Raw genomic sequence first — 13,157 nt, forward strand, 5'->3', positions numbered from 1 at the left:
ATGGTAAGCAAAGGCACAAGACAAGGATGTCTGTTATCACCATTGTTGTTTATAATGACTCTGGAAATATTATTACAACAAGTGCAAAACGACAAAAAAATAGAAGGATTAAAAATTAAAGGATTCTCTTATAAATATAAAGCTTTTGCAGATGACATTGTGTTTATTATAGAGAATCCGATTCAAGTAACACCGTTGCTCTTAACCAAGATAAAAGAATATGGAGAGATTGCAGGACTATATATAAATGCAAAGAAGTCGATGTTTTTATGTAAAAATATGCAACCAAATAGACAGAATGAATTGCAGGCACTGACGGGGTATAAAGTTACTTCTAAAGTAAAATATCTTGGCGTAGAAATAACTATGAAGAACATAGATTTATTTAAAAATAATTATGAAAAGCTTTGGTGCAAGATGGACAAAGATTTGACAAAATGGAACAGACTTAATTTGTCTTTATTGGGCAGGATTGCTGCAGTTAAGATGAATATTTTGCCAAGAATAATGTATCTGTTTCAAACTATCCCGATTGTGAAAGATAGCAAACAATTCAATAAGTGGCAAAAGAAGCTCTCTGACTTTGTATGGGCCGGGAAGAAACCAAGAATTAAGATGAAAATTTTAACAGATGCAAAAGAAAGAGGAGGCTTTCAGCTCCCAGACTTAAGATTGTACCATGACGCTGTTTGCTTGAGGTGGATCAAGGATTGGATAATGCTGTTGGATAAAAAACCTTTAAGGTTGGAAGCTCATGGGAATAAATTCGGCTGGCACGCATATTTGTATTATGGGAAACACAAGATGGATGGGTTTTTTTCTCATCACTACATCAGAAACACTTTATTAAATACTTGGATAAAATATAAGAAATATGGTGATGAGAGGAAGCCGCTTTGGATAGTGCCAGCAGAAGTAATAAAAATAACAGCTGAATCTGAGGAAGAAAGAGTGATGTCATACAGTCAATTGTTAAAGATTCAAGGTGGGAAAGTTGAATTAAAGTCAGCAGAAGAGCTAAATAATAAATATGATTGGTTCCAAATGCAACAAATAAAAAGTCTGATGGAAAATGATATGAAATCTGATGGAATTAGACATGAGCAAACAGAATTGGAAAAGGTTTTGCTTGGAGACAATGAAAAATTAATATCAAAAGTATATAAATTATTATTGAAATGGTCTACAGAAGAGGAAGTAGTAAAATCTCAAATGGTTAAATGGGCAATCAATATAAACAGAGAAATCCAAATGGATACTTGGGAATACCTTTGGAAGAACTCGATGAAGATATCAACATGTCAGAATATCAAGGAGAACTGTTTTAAAATGATGTACAGGTGGTATATGACTCCGAAGAAACTGGCAAAGATGAGTAAAAAGATGTCAGACAGATGTTGGAAATGTAAGCACCATGAAGGTTCTTTTTTTCATATGTGGTGGACCTGTGAAAAAGCAAAAAACTTTTGGCGGATGATACAACAAGAAATTTCTAAAATTTTGGGTTATGACTTCAAGAAAGTGGAAGAGACTTTTCTGCTAGGATTACAAATAGAAAAATTTCCAAAAGAAGATAGGACTTTAATTTGGTATCTGCTCTCAGCTGCTAGGACATTGTATGCGCAGCTGTGGAAACAAGAAAAAATACCAGAGAAATGGGACTGGATTGTGAAAGTTTTATCGTGGAGCGAGATGGATAAATTAACAAGAACTTTGAGAGACTATGATCTGGAAGTGTTTAAAAAGGAGTGGAAGAAATTTAAAAAATATATAGAGTTAGAATGGAACGTAAAAAGACATTGGACAATCTTTTAATATGAATGAGAAGAAAAAGACAGTGTGTTTTGATGGGTTTGGGATACCTTTATATTTGGATTTAAATATATAACTTCGGGGTAAGTCTAATAACGGAGGGAAGGGGGATTGAAAATATCATATGGGTTAGGGATAGAAAAGATATAACTAAACATCGTAACCGTAGGTTATTAATAAATTGTTAAAATACAACATTGGAGGGAGGGGGGATTGAAATGTCATACGGATTAATATTGAGATAATTAAGAAATAACTAAGTTGTATAACCATATGATATCAATAAATTGTTAAAACACACCTTGGCAAATAGAAGAGGAAGGCATGGAAGTAGTGACAGACTTCACATTTCTGGGATCCAAGATCACTGCAGATGGTGACTGTAGCCATGAAACTAAAAGATGTTTGCTCCTTGGGAGGGCAGCTATGGCGAACCTGAGCAGTATAATAAAAGGCAGAGACATCACCCTGCCAACAAAAGTCTGTACAGTCAAAGCGACGGTATTCCCAGTAGTAATGTATGGCTGTGAGAGCTGGACCATAAGGAAGGCCGAGAGCAGAAGAATAGATGCTTTTGAGCTGTGGTGCTGGAGAAGAATCTTGAGAGTCCCTTGAAGTGCAAGAAGATCCAATCAGTCAGTCCTAAGGGAAATCCACCCAGACTGTTCCCTGGAAGGTCAGGTGCTGAAGCTGAAGCTCAAATACTTTGGCTACCAAATGAGAAAGGAGCACTCCCTGGAGAAGTTCCTGATGCTGGGAAAGACAGAAGGCAAAAGAAGAAGGGGACGGCAAAGGATGAGACGGCTGGGCAGCGTTATTTATGTAACAAACATGAATTTGAGCAGACTTTGGAGGATGGTGGAAGACAGGAGGGCCTGGCGTGCTTTTGTCCGTGGGGTCGCAAAGAGTCGGCGTCAACTGTGTGACTGAAGAACAAAAAACCTTGCCCAAGCATTTATAACATTTCTTTCTGATTAGAGTAAGGTTTCTTTTGCAGATTAGAGCCTTATAAGCAATTGGCATCAATACTTTTTGTGGTCTGTGGTTGTCTTTTACATATGAAATAGGGGGAAAGCTCTTTTTATGGGCTAAGAGGTTACATGGATCCTCCTTGTGCGGGTTCCTCGACACAGTAGCAGAGAACATCTCCGACTGAATCACTTTCAAAACTCCCAACATTAAAATTGTGTCTTCCCTGTGTGGGGTCTCAGTTGCTATCAAGGAGTGCTTCTGCAACAGAATCTCTTTCCACAATAAGAAAAGCCAAAAGGCTTCTCCCTTACAAGAGTTCATATATGCTTTTGAAAATTGTCACACTGGAGGAGGCAAGATGGCGTGGTAAGGCAGAGTGCCTGTCCAAGTGCTCTTGGAAGACACCTGAATTACAAGCCTTTGGGGTGTCCCCTCAGTGTGCCCTTTAGGTGTACGCCTTGGGTCTTGCCCCAAGGAGGTGTCTGGGGATGCCTCCGCAGCTGAAGGGAGCTTGCAGAGGGCTGAATGAGTGGCGAAGGCTGCTTCGATCAACCCCTGCTTTCCCTGGGCAGAGGCTTGTAATGCCCTCGGGCACCAACCGGGCCGCCGGAGAAAGGAGCGTTTGAGGCTACAGCGTCTTGGTAAACTTTCTCTCTCTCGGCTTGGCTTCGCGAACGAAGATTTAAGAAGGGTGCAATAGTCCACGTTTGCTGCAGGCTCGCTGGTGGCTGACAAGACCAATGTGGGACAGGCAGGTCCGGCCACAGCGGCTGCAGGGAAAAGTCTGATTTAGGGTTGGTCCTGTAGCAGTGCGATTCTTCCTCAATCTCCTTTTGTCCTCAAGACCAGCTATGCGTGTGTTCTCAAAGGAAGAGACAGCCTGGTGGATGGTGTGCCTCCATGCTTTGCGATCTGAGGCTAGGTCAGACCACTGGTGATGGTTGATGTGACAGGTGCTAAGGGATTTCTTCAAGGAGTCCTTGTACCTCTTCTTTGGTGCCCCTCTATTTCGATGGCCGGTGGAGAGTTCGCCATACAGGGCAATCTTGGGAAGGCGGTGGTTTTCCATCCTAGAAATATGCCCTGCCCAGCGCAGCTGCGTCTTCAACAGCAGTGCCTCGATGCTGGTAACCTCTGCCCGCTTGAGGACTTCAGTGTTGGTCACAAAGTCACTCCAGTGGATGTTGAGGATGGTGCGAAGGCAGCGCTGATGAAAGCGCTCAAGGAGTCGCAGGTGATGACGGTATAAAACCCACGATTCGGAGCCATAGATGAGGGTTGTCATCACAACCGCTTTGTAAACATTGATCTTTGTGCCTTTTTTCAGATGCTTGTTGCTCCACACTCTTTTGTGCAGTCGGCCAAATGCACGGTTTGCCTTTGCCAGCCTGTTGTCAATCTCCTTGTCGATCTTGGCATCTGAGGAGATGATGCACCCCAGGTAGCTGAACTGCTGGACTGTCTTCAGAACTGATTCACCCACAGTGATGCAGGGAGGGTGATAATCTTCCTGGGGTGCAGGCTGGTGGAGAACTTCTGTCTTCTTCAGACTAACTTCTAGGCCGAATAGCTTGGCAGCCTCTGCAAAGCAGGACGTCATATGCTGCAGAGCTGATACCGAGTGGGAGACGAGTGCAGCATCATCAGCAAACAGTAGCTCTCGGATGAGTTTTTCCATTGTCTTGGAGTGTGCCTTTAGTCGCCTCAGGTTGAACAGGCTGCCATCGGTGCGATAGCGGATGTAGACACCATCGTCCTCATCTAGATCTACTGCGGCTCTTTGAAGCATCATGCTAAAGAAGATCGTAAAGAGAGTTGGCGCGAGAACGCAGCCTTGCTTTACACCTGTGCCTATTGGGAAGGGCTCCGAGAGGTCGTTGCAGTGTCTGACTTGGCCTCGCTGGTCTTCGTGTAGCTGGATGATCATGCTGAGGAACCTTGGGGGACATCCTAAACGTTCCAAGATTTGCCACAGGCCTTTCCTGCTAACGGTATCGAAAGCTTTGGTAAGGTCGACAAAAGTCACATACAGACCCTTGTTCTGTTCCCTGCATTTCTCTTGGAGCTGCCTGAGAACAAATACCATGTCGGTGGTGCTCCTGTTAGCTCTGAAGCCGCACTGGCTCTCTGGGAGGAGTTCTTCTGCAATGGTGGGCACCAGTCTGTTCAGGAGTATTCTGGCAAGGATTTTGCCTGCGATGGAGAGCAGGGTTATCCCCCGGTAGTTGGAGCAGTCTGACTTTTCCCCTTTGTTCTTGTATAGGGTGATGATGATTGCATCGCGAAAGTCCTGTGGTAATTTGCCTTGTTCCCAGCAGGTGACAAGTACTTTGTGAAGTGAGCTATGTAGTACTGTGCCCCCATGCTTCCAGATCTCTGGTGGAATTCCATCAACTCCTGCTGCCTTGCCACTTTTCAGTTGCTTGATGGCTTTAACAGTCTCTTCTAGGGTGGGGATCTCATCCAACTCTGTTTTCACCGGTTGAAGTGGGGTGAGGTGGATTGCTGAATCTTGAACTACGCGGTTGGCACTGAAGAGAACCTGAAAATACTCCGACCACCGGTTCAGTATGGATGCCTTGTCTGTGAGGAGCACTTGGCCGTCTGCACTATGCAAGGGACTCTGAGCCTGATATGATGGACCATATACTGCCTTCAGGGCTTCGTAGAACCCTCTTAAATCACCAGTGTCTGCAGACAGCTGGGTTCTCTCTGCAAGCTTGGTCCACCACTCGTTCTGAATGTCTCGAAGCTTGCGCTGGAGGTTGCTACATGCAGCGCGAAAGGTTGCTTTTTTCCCGGGACAGGAGGGCTGAGCAAGATGTGCTTGGTAGGCAGATCTCTTTTTTGCCAGTAATTCTTGGATCTCTTGATTGTTCTCATCAAACCAGTCCCTGTTCTTCCTTGTGGAGAACCCGAGGACTTCTTCAGAGATCTGCAGGACGGTAGTTTTTAGGTGTTCCCAGAGTGCTTCTGGAGAAGGGTCTGTGGGGCAACTGAGGTCCTCAATTCTTGACTGGAGTTTTGCCTGGAAGGCAGCTTTAACTTCGGCTGACTGGAGGCTGCCAACCTGAAACTTCCTCCGAGGGATACCTCCTCTCCTGGGTGTGGGTTTAAAGTGAAGACGGAGATTGCAGCGTACAAGACGATGATCCGTATGACATTCTGCGCTGGGCATTACTCGGGTGTGTAAGACATCTCGAAGGTCTCTCTGGCGCACCAGAATGTAGTCGATAAGGTGCCAATGCTTGGACCGTGGGTGCATCCAGGTTGTCTTTAGACTGTTCTTCTGCTGGAAGATAGTGTTGGTGATGGTGAGCTGGTGCTCCATGCAGAATTCTAGCAGGAGGCGCCCGTTGTCATTGCAGTTGCCAATGCCGTGTTTGCCAAGTACTCCTTTCCAGGCTTCCGAGTCTTTACCTACTCTGGCATTGAAGTCGCCAAGGATGATCACCTTGTCCTCTGTAGGGGTCTTCCGTACGAGGTTGCGTAGATCAGCATAGAACTTGTTCTTTTCTGCAGGATCTGCTTGAAGGGTTGGGGCATACACACTGAAGAGTGTTGCATGCTGCTTGTTTTGAAGTGGGAGGCGCATAGACATGATGCGATCTGAGTGACCTGTTGGCAGGTTTTCGAGTTTGGAGGCAATGGAGTTCCTGACCATGAAGCCAACGCCAGAAAGGCGGCTCTCAGCCTTTGACTTACCTGACCAGTAGAGAGTATAGCCAGCACCGTGTTCTTGAAGACTACCTTCCTCAGGGAAACGGACCTCACTGAGAGCTGCTATGTCGATATTCAACCTGAGAAGTTCGTGGGCAACTAGAGCAGAGCGTCGTTCAGGGCGACCACTGTCTACTGTGTCAAGCATGGTTCTGATGTTCCAACACGCAAGCTTTAGTCTTTGCACACTTTGTGAGGCAGGTGCATGCCTTTTCTTTGTTGTTATTTTTCGACCGCAAGTAAGGATGCCCGTTGACCGCGGCTAGCCAACTGGGGTGGGGGAGACGAGCTTTGTTTAGGCCAAACTTGCAATAGCCTAATAACTTGCAAAAGGAATCATTGGAAGGATGGAACTAAAATGCTGCTTTGACTGGAAAGCGTACACACTGTGAGAGGAAGGCGAAAGTTGCTTTGGCGGAGTGGCGGAGAATGGCGGCGTTGACAGCGGACAGCGGCAGCTGCTTCGGAAGAGGGTGAGCGTTTATGGACTTTCCCACCCCCCTTTTTCTTTTTGTGTGACTGAAATTTTTGTTGAGAGAAGTGGGAAGAAAAGGGGAGTGAAGTGGATTAAGAAGACGTGAGAGCTTGTGAGACTGAAATAGAGGGACTGAGATTTAAATGTGAGAGCGATTCAGCTGGAGTTGGAGTGAGAGCGATTCAGCTGGAGATTTAAATGTGAGAGCGATTCAGCTGGAGGAGAAAAATGTGCAGAGACAAGTGACGGAAGAGAGAAAAAGAAAGTTTGAACAGAAGGAACTGAGCAGGGTAAAGTGGTCGGGAGAGAGTAGGGGTGGAACTGGCAAGTAGGAAAGAAAATTGGTGGATTGGTGGATTGAAAAAGAGACAGAAACTGAGGGTTGTGGAGAGAAATACAGAGAGAGAAAGAAAGAACTGGAACTAAAGTAGAAGGACTTGCTGTAAAGATGGTGGAGTATGGTGGAGCGTGAGGGGCGAACGTGGAGGACGAAAGACAGCGCTGGGAAATAAAGGAGGAGGAGGGGGTTTTTAGCGACGATCTTTCGCCGCGGCCACCTCCTCCTTGAAGAGTGGGGAACGGAACTGTATAGTAGATTGCCTTTTGGATGTTGGACGTTGGACTCTGCAGATTTTTGGGCTGGACATTGAGTTATATGAAAATGGCGAAAGCTGGGTCTGGATTGTAAAGAAGCGGAGCTTGCTGGGAAGAAGAAGGAGGAAAAGGAGCAGGGGATGCCGGGACCTTTGGGATGAAATTTCCTAAAGAGGGTGAAGTACATATTTAAACCCATGAATTAATGAACTAACAAACTTTAATTAACTATATGAATGTTATTAGGTACTGGTAATGAACTAATAAATTTTTGGACATCTCCTGATTTTCCCTTGAACTTTTCTGCTTATTATTGGACTGTGATTATTATTGTTTATTATTGGACCGTGATCTGGGTATTATTTTTTGAGAGGTTTGGGAAGTATAATATAAATAAAAAATAAGAAATAAGAAAGAAATAAGAAAAGGAACTTAATCTGGTAAGAATTATAAAAAGGGTATGTTAAATGTATAGAAGGTCTTAAGTACTAGGGTAGGTATTTTTGGAAAACTTTCCCTGGCCATTGAGATAAGGAGGTGAAGGATTAAATTGAACCTTTAAGGGGGAAAGTAGGGTGATAGGACTTTTTAAGTTGGATATAGAATGGATGCCAAAGCTAAAAAATTAGCACAGGCCACACCTCCAGGTCTGGGGAAGGCTTCCACAACCACATTAAATCAAGACGCAGTGGAGAAACTCCAGAGTATAATGCTAGCAGGTTTTAAACAAAACCAGGAGGCTCTTGAAGAGATCCAGACAGAGCTCAAGGAAGAAATTAAAAAAACAAATGAAAGGATGGATGAATTCCAGAAACAGGTATTGGCAAATACCCAGCAAATTCATAAGCTATCTGCAAAAGTTGATGCTCTGGATGAGCAGGGGAAAACAATGGTTGCCAGCATGAAAGAAGTAAAAAAAACTACTTCAGTTCTGGAAGATAGAGTAGCTAAAATTGAAATGGAGAAAGCCATGTACAAATTGAGATTTCAAAATATAATAGAGGAAAAAGGTGAAGATATGTACAAAAAAATTGAGGAAATTTTAACAATAGGAGAAGACCAGTCAACAAAAGATATAATGCAAGAAGTTGATTGGATAAGGAGGGTTGCAACAACATACACTAAAAAATCTAATTTACCAAGAGAAATTCACGTAAGATTTCTGAAGGTCTCGACATGTGAAAAAGTTCTGAGAACAGCGAGAGAAAATGATTTGAGGTGGAAAGGAAATAAAATCCAAGTGTTGAAAGATATACCATGGAGTATAAGGCAGAGAAGAGAGAGTTATAAGAAGCTGACATCTTGGCTGAGTGAGCAATCCATCTCCTTCAGATGGTTAGTTCCAGAAGAAGTCTTTTTTATGTTTCAAAGTAAAAGGTTCAACAACTTCTGTGGAGAAAATGGGGGAATTTTGGAGAGAGAATGTGGACATAGATGTTCAAGAGTCTGATGTGGATGAGGACCAAGAAGGAGGGGATGAAGCAAGTAGAACTAGTAAAGAAAGTGCCAAGAGAAAGAACAATGGAAGAATAAAGACAAGACTACAAGTACTAAAAGAGAAAAAAAACATTATTAGATAGTAATTTACAAGCTGAAAAATGAATAAATGGGGACTTAAGATTACATCGGTGAATATAAATGGCTTGAATGAACCACAGAAAAGGCAGAAGACCTTTCTCCAACTCAAAAAGACTAACTCAGACATAATATGTATGCAAGAAACGCATATCAAGGAAGAAGACTGAAAATATTTGCTGAATAAAAAATTGGGAACTTTATACCATTCTTCAGATTTAAAAAATAAAAGAGGCGTGGCTATATACATTAAAGAATGGATAAAATCCAAATTGCTCCACAGTGATGAATCAGGGAGAATAGTTTTGGTAGAAATTGAATTGGAAGGCCAAAGAACGATTGTAGGAAATATTTATGCACCCAATAATAATCAAGAAAAAATTTTTGCTGAGTTACACCAAAAGTTGACTGAGTTTGAGGCTACAAATTACTGTATTATGGAGACTTTAATGCAGTCCTGGATGTCTATAAAGGTAAAAAAAAATGGGAAAAATAAGACAAAAAAATACGTGGTTCTCTACTGAAAACCTTCTTTAAGATGGCAGATGAGCTAAATTTGATTGATGTCTGGAGAATGAAGAATTCTCGGACAAGTGATTATACTTTTTATTCTCAAGTTCACGACTCATGGTCGAGAATAGACATGGGCTGGATGTCAACATCGATGGCAATAACAGTGGACAAAGCTGATATACTTCCTAAAACCTTTGCAGACCATAGCCCGGTTCAGATAACTTTGGAAAAACCAAGATTGAAATCTCGTTGGACCCTAAATCTCCAAATATTGAAAGATAAGGAATTTGTTGAAGAATCTAAAGAGAAAATTAAAACGTTTTTTGAGTGTAATAGAGAGGAAGATTCTGCTACACAAACTATTTGGGATGCTTTTAAGGCCTTTTTTAGGGGTTTAGCAATTAGCTATTCAGCGCAAAGAAAAAGACAAAGAACATGTAGATATAATGAATTATTGGCGAATCTGAAGAAACAAGAGGACCTGCAGAAGACAAATAGTACGGAGCAGATAAAAATGAAGATCCAGGTATTGCAACACCAAATAAATTTAATACTTCAAGAGGAATTAGAGAAAAAACTGATTTGGGCCAAACAATACTATTTCGAAAATGCGAATAAAACTAGTAGGTGGCTTGCATTTAAGCTGAGAAAAGAAAGGGGGGGGGGAATTATTAAATCCCTAAAAGATGAGAATCAATCAGAAGTGATGCAAAAATCCCAAATAGAAGAAATAGTTAAAAAGTTTTACCAAAAGCTATATCAAGAACAGAATTTGAAGGAAACCCAGCAGAATGAATATATAGAACAAACTAAGTTACAACAATTAACAAACCAGCAACGGGATTCTCTGGAAGATTCAATAACAATACAAGAGATTATAGAAGCAATAAGGATACAGAAAAACAACAAAACTCCTGGTTTGCACGGTCTGCCAATTGAATTTTATAGGTGTTTTGAAGAAACTCTCTTGTTACCTTATAAAAGAGTATTGGAGGGGATATATAGAACAAATGAGATTCTGGAATCATGGAAGGAAGCTTTAATTTCATTATTGCATAAGGAAGGAACTGACTGAAATTAAAAACTATAGACCGATTTCTTTGTTAAATGCAGATTATAAGATCTTTGCATCGATATTAGCGAAAAGATTGAAAAGAATTTTACCAGACATAATACATGAAGATCAGTCAGGTTTTATACCTGGGAGAGTTATGAGGCAAAATTTAAGAGTGATTATGAATATTCTGGAATATTACAAGGAGCATCCAGAGAAACAGTTCGCAGCAATAACATTAGATGCTGAAAAAGTGTTTGATAATGTTAATTGGGCTTTTATGCTGAAAACGCTGACCTCGATCGGTTGTGGAGAGAACCTGGTGAAACTGATTAAATCAATTTACACAAACCAAAAGGCAAGAATTAATGTCAATGGATCTGTATCAGATCCAATAATGATTGGACAAGGGACAAGACAAGGCTGCCCGTTATCCCCTATTCTTTTTGTATTGACATTAGAACCCTTATTACAGAGGATGAGAGAAAACGTGGAGATCAGAGGGGTCAAAATTAGGAAGGAAGTTTATAAAATACAAGCTTTTGCAGATGACATATTAGTTACCTTGGAAGATCCTAACAGCTCGATGGAAGAACTGAAGAAAACTTTAAAGCAATATGGTGAGGTGGTGGATTTTAAGGTTAATTATCAAAAAACCAAGTTTTTGTCCCGAAACATGACGAAAGAACAGATCTTAGAATTGGAAGCCAAATCAGGATTTCATTGCGAAAGGAAAGTCAAATATTTAGGTATATATTTAACATTGGAACTAAAAACTCTTGTAAGGGACAATTATAAAAAGATTTTAAAAGAGGTCAAAATAGATTTAGAACGGTGGTATGACCTACAAATTTCCCTTATGGGGAGAATAGCATCAGTTAAAATGAATATACTTCCAAGAATATTATTCTTGTTCCAAATGTTACCGATAATGTTACCCAAATCCTTTTTTAAACAATTGAATAGAATGGTAGCAAGATTTATCTGGCAAAACAAAAAAACAAGGATTAAGTTAAAAATTCTTCAAGATAGCAAAGAAAGGGGGGGCTTTGCCTTACCTGATTGGCAAATTTATCACAAAACTTGTATTTTGACATGGGTTAAAGAATGGCTGCTTCTAAAAAATAAAAGACTTTTAATATTGGAAGGGGCTGACTTGGCTAAAGGGTGGCACGCATTCATATGGTATGATTGCCCAATAAAAGGAAGTAAATTCCTTAGACACGAAATAAGGAAGTCTTTATATAAGACCTGGTCTGAGGTTAAAAATCAAATATATAAATATACTCCTAAGTGGCTCTCTCCAGTTGAAGCATCGGTTCAACCTAATCTTTTTAATTGGGAAGAAGATTATACTTATGAAAGCCTGTTAGATGTCAGACAGGAATTGAATATGGAAGTAATTTCTAAAATGGACTGATGGTTGAGAACTCAAGTTAAATCTAGGCATAAGTCAGATAAGGGGCTAGGTTTCCCAAAAAAATGAATAAATTCGATTGCATTATATATGAATCTGATAGAAAAATGATCTCTAGTTGTTATACTTGGCTATTAGAAATGAAGATGCAAGAGGAAAATGTAAAGGAGAGTTGGATTAAATGGTTACAAGAATTTGGCTACACTATTGACTTAGATAATTGGGAGAAAATATGGAAAGAAAATAATAAATTGTCTAAATCCTCTTTATTAAAAGAAAATTTGTACAAAATGGTTTACTGCTGGTACTATACCCCCGAAAGACTCTCTAAAGCACTTCCAAATAGCTCAGATAAGTGTTGGAAGTGCACAAAAGTAAAGGGTTCGTTATATCACTTGTGGTGGAAATGTGATTATGCGAAAAAATATTGGGTAAAAATATCCATCTGGTGTCAAAAGATGTTAAAAACAAGAATTCCTCATGTACCAGAACTATATTTATTAAATATTTGTCAAATCACATTACCCAAGAAAATAAAAAGGCTGTTACTGCATATTATAACTATAGCTAGGATATTGTATGCTAAGTACTGGAAAAAGCCGCAAACGCCAAACAAAAATGAATTTCTGTCCAAATTAATGGAAGCAGCTGAAATGGATATGTTAACTTGCAGATTGAAAGGAGGAAATGTGGAAGAATGTAAAGAGACTTGGAACCCGATGAACGATATGAAAATATTGAAAGTCATAGTCTTTTTTGACTCAATCGCTCCATTAGGTGTTGTATGTTAGTAGGTTGATGTTGATGTTCATGGTGATATGTAAATGTTTATATTTTGATTTGTAAGGTGTATTACTATCTTAAATGTTTAAATGTTCAACAATAAAAAGTAACTTGTTAAAAAAAATTGTCACACTGACTGAATCTGCACACTCAAAGGTTTTCTCCCCATGTGCGGGTACTTTGATGCAGCTGAAGAGTGCCACTCGAACCGAATCTTCTCTCAGACTCTAAGCACTGAAAAG

The 13,157-nt window shown here is 40.7% G+C and overlaps 1 protein-coding gene across 1 annotated transcript in view; it reads right to left on the bottom strand.

Annotated features, from left to right (window-relative positions):
- LOC132571576 (zinc finger protein 420-like) overlaps positions 1–13,157 on the bottom strand; it is an 895,908-nt gene that overhangs the window by 638,345 nt on the left and 244,406 nt on the right. The gene's annotated exons all lie outside the window — the stretch shown is intronic.

Source organism: Heteronotia binoei, chromosome 5 (assembly GCF_032191835.1).
Source record: "Heteronotia binoei isolate CCM8104 ecotype False Entrance Well chromosome 5, APGP_CSIRO_Hbin_v1, whole genome shotgun sequence".
Taxonomy (NCBI): Eukaryota; Metazoa; Chordata; class Lepidosauria; order Squamata; family Gekkonidae; genus Heteronotia; species Heteronotia binoei.